General features: G+C 43.3%; 1 non-coding gene across 1 annotated transcript; it reads left to right on the top strand.

Annotated features, from left to right (window-relative positions):
- The first annotated feature begins 13333 nt into the window (after nt 1-13333).
- LOC134413484 (5S ribosomal RNA) lies at nt 13334-13452 on the top strand. Its single transcript, XR_010026492.1, has one exon. It is a non-coding gene; the product is annotated as a 5S ribosomal RNA (ribosomal RNA).
- The last annotated feature ends 323 nt before the right edge of the window (nt 13453-13775 follow it).

Here is a 13775-nt window from a genome sequence, read left to right on the forward strand (position 1 = left end):
TTAGCAGTACATTAAAGCTAACCGGAATAAAGCTTAGGGAGAAAAATAATATGACTGTCCTCCCTCTGTTTAATGTAGCATGAAGCAACATTCTGGGAGCAGTTTAGAATATAGAAGTGGTCATGGTCTCTGCCCCAAAGGCTTACAGTTTACGGGGGTCCCCAACCTTTTTGGGTTCTTGGGCACATTGGGAATTTTGAGAGTGTTATGGTGCTCTCACAAAATGGCTGCCATGGTGCAGGGGGGATGCTTGCCTATTCATTAAATGGCTGCCATGTTGGTCATGACCAACCACAAAACACTCATTTCTCAGAAGGCAAACAGGTGAGACTAAAAGAAAAATAACTTGACCCAGAAGCTAAAGACAAGGCACAGGTGGGGTTTGAGTGCCAAAGCACTCTTCTGAATGCAAATAAAAATGGCGCTGGAGGGCAGCACTTTGCTTTGCAGCATACATTCAGTACAGCATCCAATACATTTTTTAAAACAATCTTAAGAAATAATTAAAAATCAGGAGTGATAGGGAGCCTGGTGGGTGCCAAGACAGCAACATATTAGAGACCCCAAGTTTATGTACTCTGATTCTGCTCCCTTCATTCCTGAGCTCCCCATATTGATAGGGAGGGTTTTTAAGGGTAAGGGCAGTATAAACATATCCGACTGAATTCATTTACACTGAATGCACTTACATGTAATTGGGAACCCTGGCTAGGAGAACTCTGACCAGAATGGGGCTGGAGGGCACATTCCTGGCTCCATGCTGGATCAGACCAAGGGTCCATCTAGTCAAGCTGCCAACTGGCTGTAGACCAGGTCCTGCCCGTATTCCCCAGCAACTTGTGTACCTAGGCTTACTGCCTCTGACACTGGATGTGTTGCCACTTGTAGTTAACTCCTCTTTGAAGAATGTCTGAAGATGGCTTGAGGCAAATATTTAGTTTAGGTGGTTGTCTAGGTAGTCATTTCATTAATAGTAAGGTCTTGCTTCAGTTTGTGCTTGAAAAAGAAAACCTCTTCCCCCCACAGAAATGCTCAGACAGCAATATGTTGTTGTTGCTCACACTTTTAAAAATAACTGCTGCAGTACAAAGAAACAGGAGATATCCTTAGTTACAAAAGAATGTTTTAGCTTAGGTGAGTGGGAGGTATGGCATCTGATGAGTGTTAAGACTGTTCCTGTTTCTATGCTCCGACTTGTTACTCTGTTAGTAACAAGTACGTTAATATTATGATGAAGAGAGAAAGGGAAATTGAACAAGTTTCACAGCAAGTGGGGAAATATGGCCATAGTGTAGCAGCCAAAACAAGTCAGATGAAAAGCCAAGGCAGGTTCTGATCCCGATTACACCATTGTTAAATCCATCTATCACATTTGACTTTAATTCTCCCTACGAATTATTGAATGGCAATACAGATGTCATATGCCTAGTATGTCCATGTACACACAAAAAGGGGGGATACAGATATCCCAAAATGTAAAGTAGGATAGAAATGAGGGCCACCTGAAAATGTTAAGATGTATTTAAATATGAAAAGTAGACAATATATACTGAAAACAGATAAACAGTGCTGTGAAGAGCTGTTTAGAACAGCAATATTTTTCCATAAAATTGTCAGTTGCAGTACCATTGACTCTAATTTTGAGTTTTGTGGAAAAGATATGCCTCATATTGTTGATTTCTATTAGACAAACTCCCTATTCAGTAGTTACTAAAGCATGTTCTTTAAACACACAAAGGGGGAGAGTGCACTAGCCCTGCCCCACTTCATCGTTGCTCTCATCACACAGAATGTGTGCAGGGTGATTTTGTGAAGAGGAGAGCCTCCTCTGTCTGTGGAGGTTCTCTGTGTGATCTATAATGCTGATTATCCGGTGTTCTGGATCACGTGTAGCTGAGCCACCGCCGCCGCTGCTGCTGCTGCTGCTGCTGCTGCTGCTGCTGCTGCTGCTGCTGCTTCTTCTTCTTCTTCTTCTTCTTCTTCTTCTTCTTCTTCTTCTTCTTCTTCTTCTTCTTCTTCTTCATCATCATCATCATTATTTATTGCTTTTGTATACCGCCCCATCACCGAAGCTTTCTGGGCGGTTCACATAAGAACATTTAAAAACAATATACAAAAATTAAAAACCACAAAAACATACAAAATGCGCATACAATTAAAACCACTGTAATAACTTTAGAAATGATGAGCCGAAAAAACAGACCCAGGCTCATTACATATTGCTAAATGCCTAGGAGAAAAATCTTGACCTGGCACCAAAAAGATGACAATGTCAGCGCCAGGTGGGCCTTGTCAAGGAGATTGTTCCACAGTTGGGGGGCCACCACAGAGAAGGCCCTCTCTCTTGTTGCCACCCTCCGAGCTTCCCTCGGAGTAGGCACCTAGCGGAAGACCTTAGATGTAAGTGAGTACAGCCCTGATTCAGATCAGGACCAGTATGTACCAGGAGGGGTGGATGAAAACTTTCCCCTCTTATTTGTTTGCTTCCTGTACTCCCCCTGGCTTGGCACAGGAATTAAAACAAAACAACAACAACAAGAAGAAAAAGCCTCTATTAACTCAAATGGATATGTTTTCCTTTTTTAACCTCTGTGTTGGCAGGGTGTGTGTGTGAAGAGAATTTAAACAAATAGTTGGGAGGAAGATTTAAAAAGATGTAAGTGTAGCCCAATGCCACCTAACATTTATGTCTTGATCACTGATGGGAAGTGATCTTGAATGGTGTTTTTCTCATCGATAGATAGAAGCATCTTTTATTCTGCCATTTCCCTTACTTTCAAGTAAGCCACATTAACAGAGCAGCCTGGCCAGAAAACTAATAAAGCATTTTCTCAATAAAGGGCATTCAAGTGCTATTGTTCATCATTTGCTTTGGTTACAAACAAAAGCCCCACTTTGGGTTTAACATTTTAAATCCCACGTAGGTTAATCTTGACAGATTTAAGAGTTCCTATGAAATTGAAGATATGGGGGGAAATTTCCTTCAGATTTAAAGGTCGTGTAGCTTTAGACTGTTCTGAGCTCTACTTTTTTATGAGTTTGTTAACCTTGTTAAAAAATGAAGTGGTTTTATCTTTATACAGAAGCAAACAAAGTAACTTGACTGTAGACTCCCCCCACCCTTTGAAGCTAGGCAAAGTCGTTTTACAAAAACAGAAGAAGAAGAAAAAGGAAAGAATTGAGTGATTTAAAAAACAAACCCTCACTTGTACCTGATTTATTTTTTGGTTGTGATGAAGAGGGAACTTTGGGTTCCATCAAATGAGCATTTTATTGCATGCTCGTTACTGCACACTCACGGATTTTCACAGGTCCCTCTCACAACATCATCTGCCTCCTGTGTGCCTCCTACTCCTTCTAGCCTTCTTTGTGCAACAAAATAACACCCTGGTAAGTCCAACTTATTTTTAAAGATGGAAGTTGCCGCTACCTCCTGCTGTGTGCAGGAGAAGCAGCGGGATCAAAACAGCCCACTGAATGGGCCATGTGCATGTTGTTTACTTCCTCTTTCAAAAGAGGAAGTAATGAGGGACAAACGCGCCAGTGGAGAAATGACGGTAAGCAATCGTGTTTTCCCCCTGTGTGATGATGATGTTTGTTTGTGGAGATTTCATTCCTGGTGTAGTTTGAACACATGTGCCTACTTTTGAAATCCATGTGTTTCTTTTATTTCAGGGCTGCATAGAGACCTACCTGGAAACAGGAGCAGGTGTGCTATTGTTGTGCTTGTTTGTAAATAAATTAATTAAATGGTTTGTTTGTTATGAAACAAGCTGTTTTCCACCACTACCACTCCTCTACCGATACATGTGCAACCTTTGGAACAAATTCTGATTGTCTCCTTCTGCTTACCACCCCCACCCAACCCCGGGTCAGTTGGATTGTCCACTTCAGTTTTGATTTGATTTTCAAAGCATCTGAGTTCAGTGTTGTTGTTATTGTTGTTGTTATTTTCTAAGGCTCTCTCTGTTTTCTTTTCTTTTACTCCTCTGAATAGGCTCCAAGTTGGAGTGGGGGAAGTGAAATGTTGAGTAGGTTAGGTTAACTTTTGGTTGTTTAATCCAGGATTGATTCATAGTGTTCTGGTTTGCATGTCATGGAGTAACCTCCAATTGAGCCATTGGGAGTTTGCCTATTCAGAATTGCAACGACATGCGATCTTGGCAAATCGTGCATTAATTAACCACCATTATGTGCAAACTGGGGGGCTGTATAAACTTTCTTTAAGACTTGAGGTGGCTCTGCAGTGGCGCTGTGTTGATTATATGATGCAGCAGCCACCTCAAAGCCATTTTGGGGCTTTACAGAGAAGCTCCAATTTTTAAAGTTGGGGACTTACCCTGATTTTTCAGGATGGAATGTGGTGAACACAGCTCTTCATCCATCTAACCTCACTCCATCCTGGATGTAGAGGCATGGTTGGGTGGATGGCGATCCCTGGTTGGTTGCTGTCTAACCGGGCCAGATCGACACCAAGCCAGATAAAACACTTTGAAAACGGTTTGAAAACTGTATATGGACTGTGTTCTGGGTCCCAAAAGTTGTCAATACCATTATAAACCTTTTTAAAGCAGTAGTGTAGATCCTGCCCAGGGCGTCAGGATTAGCCACTGCCACCACGAAGCAGCAAAAATGTGAGGTTTTGCTAATTGCTGCAGCAACCCGCCACTGTATAGGCAGCCCCTGGGTCAAAATGTTCCAGCACATTCCAGTCATTTGTTCATCATCTTTTCATGGGCTCTTCATTGTGCTTTCACTAGATGTGACGAATTAGTTGTGTGTATGCTCAGGGTCAAGTTGTGCCACATTCAGCGTGGCAGTTTGCAAGCACTATGTTAATAATTCCTAGACAGTATAATTTGTGAATTGTAGGTAGTAAAGATTTCTCAGCCCCTCTGTTAGTGGAATGGAAAGTATCTTCTTTGTGAACACGTTTTAGCTAAAATCTCTGCTTCAGTTCATACCCGCTTGTCCTCCCTCCACCCCACCCCCCGACCATCTTCCCATTTTCTCTGGTCACAGTTCATTGCTACAATACTCCTGAAGTAAAATGTCTTGTGGCAGGAGTCTGGAATGTAATCATAGACCTTTCCACTTTCTGTATAAGGTTCTCCCAGCAGAGTTAATGGAAGGGCCTGGTTCAAATGTTTCAGAGAAAAATCAGGTAGGCCTTTTCCTGTTATGACTCTCTCCATTCCCAGTGTGATTTTTCTCAAGATACAGGATGGGTTAACGTTGTTCACTGTTCAGTAATATCTAGAAACCCCATTTCCCGCCAAAGTGTTCAACAAATATTTATTAAACAATCATTTTGGGTGAATGAAACGATACTCATTTCCAAGCCTTTGTAATGGACAAGACTTACCTTATCTAGGTATAAAACAGCCAGTTGTTCCTGGAAGAAGCTGAGAATATATTTCAGTTGCTCCAGGGACAGCCACATCATTCAAATGCTGTCCATGTTTCATGCCATAGGCTCCATATTAAAGTCCCGCCCTGCGGGAGGTTCTCAGGGAGACTCTGATTGGGTTCAGGCAACACGATAACCAATGGTGATTTAAATAGAATCATAGAATCATAGAATAGCAGAGTTGGAAGGGGCCTACAAGGCCATCGAGTCCAACCCCCTGCTCAATGCAGGAATCCACCCTAAAGCATCCCTGACTGATGCTTGTCCAGCTGCCTCTTGAAGGCCTCTAGTGTGGGAGAGCCCACAACCTCCCTAGGTAACTGATTCCATTGTTGCACTGCTCTAACAGTCAGGAAGTTTTTCCTGATGTCCAGCTGGAATCTGGCTTCCTTTAACTTGAGTCCATTATTCCGTGTCCTGCACTCTGGGAGGATTGAGAAGAGATCCTGGCCCTCCTCTGTGTGACAACCTTTTAAGTATTTGAAGAGTGCTATCATGTCTCCCCTCAATCTTCTCTTCTCCAGGCTAAACATGCCCAGTTCTTTCAGTCTCTCTTCATAGGGCTTTGTTTCCAGACCCCTGATCATCCTGGTTGCCCTCTTCTGAACACGCTCCAGCTTGTTTGCATCCTTCTTGAATTGTGGAGCCCAGAACTGGACACAATACTCTAGATGAGGCCTAACCAGGGCCGAATAGAGAGGAACCAGTACCTCACGTGATTTGGAAGCTATACTTCTATTAATGCAGCCCAAAATAGCATTTGCCTTTCTTGCAGCCATATTGCACTGTTGGCTCATATTCAGCTTGCAAATAGTTGAGGATTGGTTATTTAACCCACAGTAGTTTATTGTGTTGTGTGGCGGGACTTTTTTTAACCAATGGTTGGTTATTTGGCTGACATAATCAACAGAAATAACCAACACTGTGCAGAGTTACCTATTTGAACCACCGTTGGTTATTGTGTTGTTTGGAGGGCACCGCTGCTTATTTCTTTGGCCACAGAGTTGCAAGGCAAGAGTGGTCAAAGCAGCAGTGGCTGCTCTAGTCCAGACGGCAGGATACATTTTCAGCAGCAGTGGCTGATGGGATAATAGCAGAAGGACTGAGGGGGAAAGAGGGCAGGGGGTGAGTGAGTCAAGAAGCAAAATAACCCTAAGTACTAGCTGTGGGGAAGCATGCAAGAAGCATCTAGTTGGCCAGTGTTGGAAACTAGATGCTGAATTGGGTGGACCTTCGGTCTGATCCAACATGGCTCTTCTTAGGTTTTTTAATACATACCTCAGCCACTCTTACAACAAGGTAGGGCAGTATTTTTAACCCCACATTGCAGATGGGGGACCAAGGATAAGGCAATTATATCTTTCATCTCCGGATCTTTCTCCTGATGTTCATGATCGTATCTCGGCATGTCTTTCAGATATCTCAGCTTGGTTGCTTCATCGTCGTTTGAAACTTAATATGGCAAAGACTGAATTGCTTGTTTTTCCTCCTAAACCTTCTCCTCATCTCCCATTCTCTCTTACTGTCAATAATGTTACGCTTACTCCAGTCTAGGAAGCTCGTAGTCTTGGCTTTATATTTGATTCCTCACTCTCCTTTATTCCTCATATTGAGGCAGTAGCTAAATCCTGTCGTTTTTTCCTGTATAATATTGCCAGGATTCTACCATTTTTGTCTGTCTCTTCTGCCAAGACTCTTGTTCATGCATTGGTTATTTCTCGGTTGGACTACTGCAACCTTCTTCTCACTGGCCTTCCTTCTTCTCACATCAGTCCGTTGGTTTCTGTTCACCACTCTGCTGCTAAGATCATCTTCTTGGCTCGCCGCTCTGACCATGTAACTCCACTTCTGAAATCTCTTCATTGGCTTCCAATTCACTTCAGAATCCAATATAAACTTCTCCTGTTGACCTACAAAGCTTTTCACTGTCTAGCTCTTTCCTATCTTTCCTCTCTCATCTCACACTATTCCCCCGCTCGTGCTCTTCGCTCCTCTGATGCCATGTTTCTTGCCTGCCCAAGGGTCTCTCCTTCCCTTGCTCGGCTTCGTCCATTTTCTTCTGCTGCCCCTTATGCCTGGAATGCTCTTCCAGAACATTTGAGAACTACAAGTTCAACCGCAGCTTTTAAAGCTCAGCTAAAAACTTTTCTTTTTCCTAAAGCTTTTAAAACTTGATTTTGTTCTGACTTTATACTGCTAGTTTTACCCTACCCTGTGCCTGTTTGGTGCATTCTCTTCCCCTCCTTATTGTTTTATTATGATTTTATTAGAATGTAAGCCTATGCGGCAGGGTCTTGCTATTTACTGTTTTACTCTGTACAGCACCATGTACACTGATGGTGCTATATAAATAAATAAATAAATAAATAAATAAATAAATAATAATCTACACCAAGCAGGATATTGCACTATGAAAGTGGTATGAAAGTGATATATAAAAGACAGGAGCCACACTATTGCTTTATAGCAGTATTGAAGGGCACTGACAATTGTTGGGGCCCATTGACACATACCATATACCGCTTTCATACCACTATATCCTGCTAGGTGCGGCTCCTCCCTTTTATATACCACTTTCATATTACAATATCCTGCTTGGTGTAGATTAGGCCTCTGATAGAGCCCTGAGAATGTATGGGTGAGTTTATTGGTGCAAATTGATAGTTCAGTAACAGGCTTGTGCAAATTTCTAAATCCTGATTTGCTGTTGCAATGAGGCGTAAAGACATGCTGTAAATACAGTTTTCATGAAAAGCTGACACAAACCCAGGCTGAAGTGGCTATCCTTTTCAGGATATTACACATCAATGTTGAAATTGATGTGTGTGTTTTCCTGCTTCAGTTGTGACTCAGGCCTTAGCTAGACCTAAGGTTTATCCCAGGATCGTCCCTGCCTGCTCCCGGGATATCCTGTGTGTCATTTACATGAACAGGGATGAGGAAAGGAAAGGAAAGGAACCTCTCGTGCAAGCACTTGAGTCATTGCTGACTCCTAGAGGGACGCCTGCTTTCGCTGACGTTTTCTTGGCAGACTTTGTAGCGGGGTGGTTTGCCATTGCCTTCCCCAGTCGCAGTTACCTTTCCCCCAGCTAGCTGGGTACTCATTTTACCAACCTCGGAAGGATGGAAGGCTGAGTCGACCTGAGCTGGCTGCCTGAGAACCAGCTTCCGCTGGGATCGAACTCAGGCTGTGGGGAGAGTTTCATCTACAGTAACTGCCACTTACCACTCTGCGCCACACGAGGCTCGAACAGGGATGACCCCGGGTCATCGAACAGGGACAATCCTGGGATAAACCTTAGGTCTAGCTCAGGCCTCACTGTTGGATGGACAATAAAACGTTCTTCAAAGAACAACAGCAAGACGAGGGTGCTGTAGTGTAGGGACACATCTAAGAATGAAATTGAGTGAGATTTCTGAGTCATGAGACAGAGTGAAGATTTCAAGTCTTGCTTGAAATTTGGCAGCTGTCAAAATGATCGCTTTGGTTCTCATCATCTGTCTGGTGCTAACAGAAACACTTCACATTAAAACATGTTTTTGTACTTGACATTGGTTACAATTAAAGTAAATAAGTGGAAGCTCATGAATATCAGCAGGTGGGTGGAATTCCCTTCTTTTCTGTCACCGCCGACTCAGAGCGATGGGAAGGTTCCACCCTCAGGATCTTTAGATAGGCCTCGAAAAGCATCTCATTTGAAACCCAGTTAGTATAAACAATACAAAGCTATTTGACCAATGGTCAAGGTTGTTTCCTGTGTTCCTCTGAGCATGGCCTACGGTGGGAGTGGCACCCTTTGTAATGTACCGACCCTTTGTGCCGACCTGTGATTGAATCTCACTAAAGTCAAAACCCATCTATGCACAATTGTGCATCCATTGTGCAGAGAGCTATTATTAGTCATGTTTTAAAAACTTGTAAATGAAAGATCACTTTTCATGGCATGTCTGTGCAGGGTTCTTTTGGATTCTGGATGTCCTTATTCACTGCATCTAGTTTCTACGTTTCCTAATTCTGTCCTGGCCAATGCTGTGATGGATGGTGGTGGTAGTTAACCTCCCTGACAGCCAAGCTTCCTGCATCCTTTATACTCCCAAATAACACATATCAGATTTTCTGCTCCTAATGCTTCAAGTTTGAAAAAGTAAAAAGAAAGAAAGAAAAAGAAAAACTTCGCTAAGCTACATGTTTTCCCCCTAGTTTTTTTCTATCAAGATTTGAATTCCTTTCATGGGTCTTATCTTAAGGTTAAATGCAGGAATTTAAGAGAACAATCCTATGGTCACTGGGTGAGCGTCCCATGGACCATAGAATTGTTTGGATTCCCCCTCCCGAGATTGGAGACAGCACCCCAAACTCTGAAGGGGGAGTCAGAAATCAGACCCTCCTCCCTTGTCCCCTGGCAGCCAGTGTGGAAAGAACCACATCAGCTGCTCTCCAAGGTCAGAAAAGCGTCTGAGGAGGAGGAAGAGGAAAGGGGGTGTTCTGGCAGGCAGGGACGGGAGGAGACCAGATAGACCAGGATACAATTTATCATGAGCCTCTGCCAACCTCCTTCCCTCCCTCTCCAAAGTGCCCTCACTTAAAAGCCCATCTAGCGAACTCTGCAGGGCAGGGAGATGAAGATCACCTCCATTGGTCCTCCTGCTTTAGATTGATGTATCAGACAACTCTGAGTTCAGGGGCTTCTGGTGTACTGGCATCTGCCTACTTGACAGAGGGTTGTGTGGCCCAAGCTATGTAGTTCACCTGGAGGAAGGTGTAGCAGTGACACATGAATGTATCATCTTTTTACAGATATGGCTTCCCCACCATTTGTGGGTTTTTTATTACAAACCAGGAACACGAGCGGCTCCTGGGCCCTAGATGCTAGAAGTACAAGATGCTAGCATTAATTTCTCAGGAGCATCAAATAAAGGGATCAAATCCATATGTTCAAACTGAATTTGCTGGTAAATCACAACCGCTGTCATCAGAAACCCCATAAAATTCCACCATGTTGGTGCCTCCTTTTCTCTTTCTTGCTGATGAAAATATCTGAGGCATTGTGGCAGTTCTGTTATATCTCGGCAAATGAGGCCGTGTGGTCGTCATAGAGCTACATTACAGTAGTACACTTCCACATTTCTGTTGCATGGTGTAAGGGTGAGCTGAAAAGGGGTGGCTTGCTTCATGAAAATCCTTTGGCAGTGTGGAAATCACTTCCCTTCAGCGATTTTTGAGGAGCACTGCAGAAAGGAGCAGAAATATTCTTCATTCAGAGCAAGGGCAATTCTTCTCCAGGATGAATTGCCCTCACCCTTTGTTGTTTATTTATTTAGAATATTTATATACCGTTCCACATCTAGATAAATTTCAGAGCGGTGAGCAATAAGAGATACAAAGATAAGAAAAATGAATAAAACTTAATGTTAAAAAATATTATTTTAAAAAAGTAGAATTCCAGTAAAAACCATGGCTGGTCAGTCAAGGAAGGTTTCCTGAAATAAAGATGTTTTCAGGAGGCATCAGAAACAACACAGAGTTGGCACCTCCCTGACCACCAGAGGCAGGGAAGAGTTCCATAGAAAGGGGGCCACCACATTGAAGGCTCTTGTCCAGGTGGACTCCAGTCGGGCCATAGGTCCATGCAGAACCACCAGGAGCACGCCCTTTGATGACTACATGTTATGCCCCATGACCAAGTCAGCTTGTCTAAGCAGCATTGTGACAGCAACATGATCCTTGACTGGTTGATGCTCTGGTCTATATTTTGGTTTCATGTCTTTCCAGAATTGTGATCCAGCCAATTGGGGAAATAAGCAGCTGGTTAGGTGATGAACAAGTCAAGCAGGAGAGGAGCCAAGGAATGTTTCCATTTCCCCCATCATCCCCACAAATGATGCAACCTTAATAAGAAACTCACCCTTACTTCATCTTTTCCTTCTCCTACACACAGCGGCACCACTTCCTATTTATTCCCTACATCTTGCTGCCCTCTAGTGGTACATGCTGTTGAATTTCAAGATCAGGATGTTCGTAGCCTGGTTGATCTTACAGAAGGAGATCTTTTGCATGATTACTCAGAAGTAAATACCCCAAGTTCATTAGAGCTTATCCCCACATCAGTGTATTTCAGATTGCTTCTGCTTCATGTTGGTGCCATTGCAAGATGAACTAATAGGAAATTCAGAATTATGCAGTGGGGGCTCCGATTTCAATGAGGCTGTGAATCTATTCTGGGTTGTAGTCAGAACCAGCCAGAATGCTAAAGGTGCTATCCAGGGTGCTGAATCCATTGGGGGCTAAGGGTCAGCATCTGGGATAGGTCCTTTAGAGTTCTCGTTGGTTCTGACTGAAATCCCAAATGGATTCACATTGGCACCAAAACCAGAGCCACCACCCTCTTCTAAAATTAAGGCCCAGGACACTGCATCACTATGGACCATGAAAGCGGTCCTCTGCATTTCTGCTAGTGCTGCTGCAGATTATTAATACATTAATTAATTAAAAGCCTTTCAGAAAAGACAGCACCCAGCTATGATGTCGCCCAGATTCAGAGCTTCCTTGCTCTTGCTGGCTGGAAGGGACCCTGGCTGGGTCACACCGTTTCCCAAGGAAGGTGGGGATAGTGGAGGGAGGGGGTTACAAGGCCTCTCACTGACAGGTGAGGAAAGGATGTGTGCTGACTGCAGAGCCTGACTGGCCAGGCCTTGGCCTACTGCCAGAATCCAGAGCATGTTCCTGGGAGCAGCCCAAGGGGGCTTTCTCTTTACTTCAACTGTGCCTGGAACTACTTCTCTTTTTCTAACAGATTCTACAAATGCTGGTTTGAGCTTCCTGCATCCTTTATACTTCCAAATGCCAAAATCCACACTCAACAATCAGTGTGCTCAAAAACAGAGACGTCCTAGAGAGGTAGCCATGCTTGTCTGTCGTAGCAAAACAACAGAGAGTCAAATGGCTCATTAAAACCAATTACATTTATTTGTAGCATAAGCTTTCATGGATTAGAGACAGATGTATGAAATATATCTTAAGGTACAGAAAAGGGGGGAAAACCCCAGAAACAGTGGGGACACAAGGCCATAAATTCCAGTAGTATAGCAGTAGTCATGTCATATGGTTGTGAATACCATGAATTTATATACACAGACACACATTTTGCAGAGAAGCATCAATACACAAGAGGAAATCACACTTCCTTTCACTTTCACAGTTAAATGCCGCATTTTCCCTGCTTTAAAAAAGCTTTCAGATAGTGCTGGTTAGACACACAGTGAAACTGGGAGGTCACCACCTCATCAGAAAAGCCTGTAAACAACTGTGGGTGGGGAATGACGCATGCATGGTTGATGGTTTGTTTAGAAAACCCTGTGTTACCTTCTTGGTTGTCATTTGATGCCATGCCACTGGAGCTCTGTCGGTTAAGGAAGTAATTGGAAAGAAACCCTGCTTGAAGCTGAAGGTCCTTTCTTCTTTACACACAATAAAGAGAGGAAAGCATAGCATGTTGTGTTTGTCTCCATCTCTTTTGGAATGCATCCACAATAGTGCAGATGCTATAACACTCACTATGTAGGATCACTTTGAGGCATTGACCCTGTTCAAATGACACACTAAGCCACGGGGGTTAAGCATTTTCAGCTAAACATTATAGCTTAGCATGTCGTGTGAACCATGATGTAGCATGTCATGTGAACCATTCCTAACCATGGTGGCTATATAACCAAGGTTTAAAAACATGCTCACTAACCATATGCTGCAAAAGGTTAGCAGCATAACCATGGCTTAGCGTGTTGTCTGAACAGGTCCGAAGTGGGAGGTGTAAACCATGGCTAGATCCAACCACCCAGTGCTGCTTGGAATGGTAGGTTAGGTATTTTATTTTTTTATTTAAAAGGGACAGTAGCCCAAGTCAGGTGTCAGCAGTGGGTCCTGCTGCCTACGGCCATACTACCTTGAACACACCTGATCTCGTCTGATCTCGGAAGCTAAGCAGGGTCAGGCCTGGTTAGTACCTGGATGGGAGACCACCTGGGAATACCGGGTGCTGTAGGCTAAAAAAAAGAAAGAAAGAAAGCAGTGGGTCCTGCTGGCATGCTTGGGCGCTGGCAGCCACTAAAATTGCCTAATGCAAATGCCAGCCCTGCACACTACAAACACACATGTTGTTCTATCCAAATTTGAGGGTCTATATACTGTGAGAGAATGTTTGTTTGTGTTCAGATTATATGCAAAAAACAAAAACAACACCCCCATAATCTTTTAATATTGCAGTATTGTACTGCATCTCTGAAGCATTTGTTAATAAATGAAGTGAAAAAATTATGGTGCACATTTAATGGGTTCTTTGTTTTCTAAAATTTCCAGATATACAATGGT

This window comes from Elgaria multicarinata, chromosome 1, assembly GCF_023053635.1.
Source record: "Elgaria multicarinata webbii isolate HBS135686 ecotype San Diego chromosome 1, rElgMul1.1.pri, whole genome shotgun sequence".
NCBI classification, from domain to species: Eukaryota; Metazoa; Chordata; class Lepidosauria; order Squamata; family Anguidae; genus Elgaria; species Elgaria multicarinata.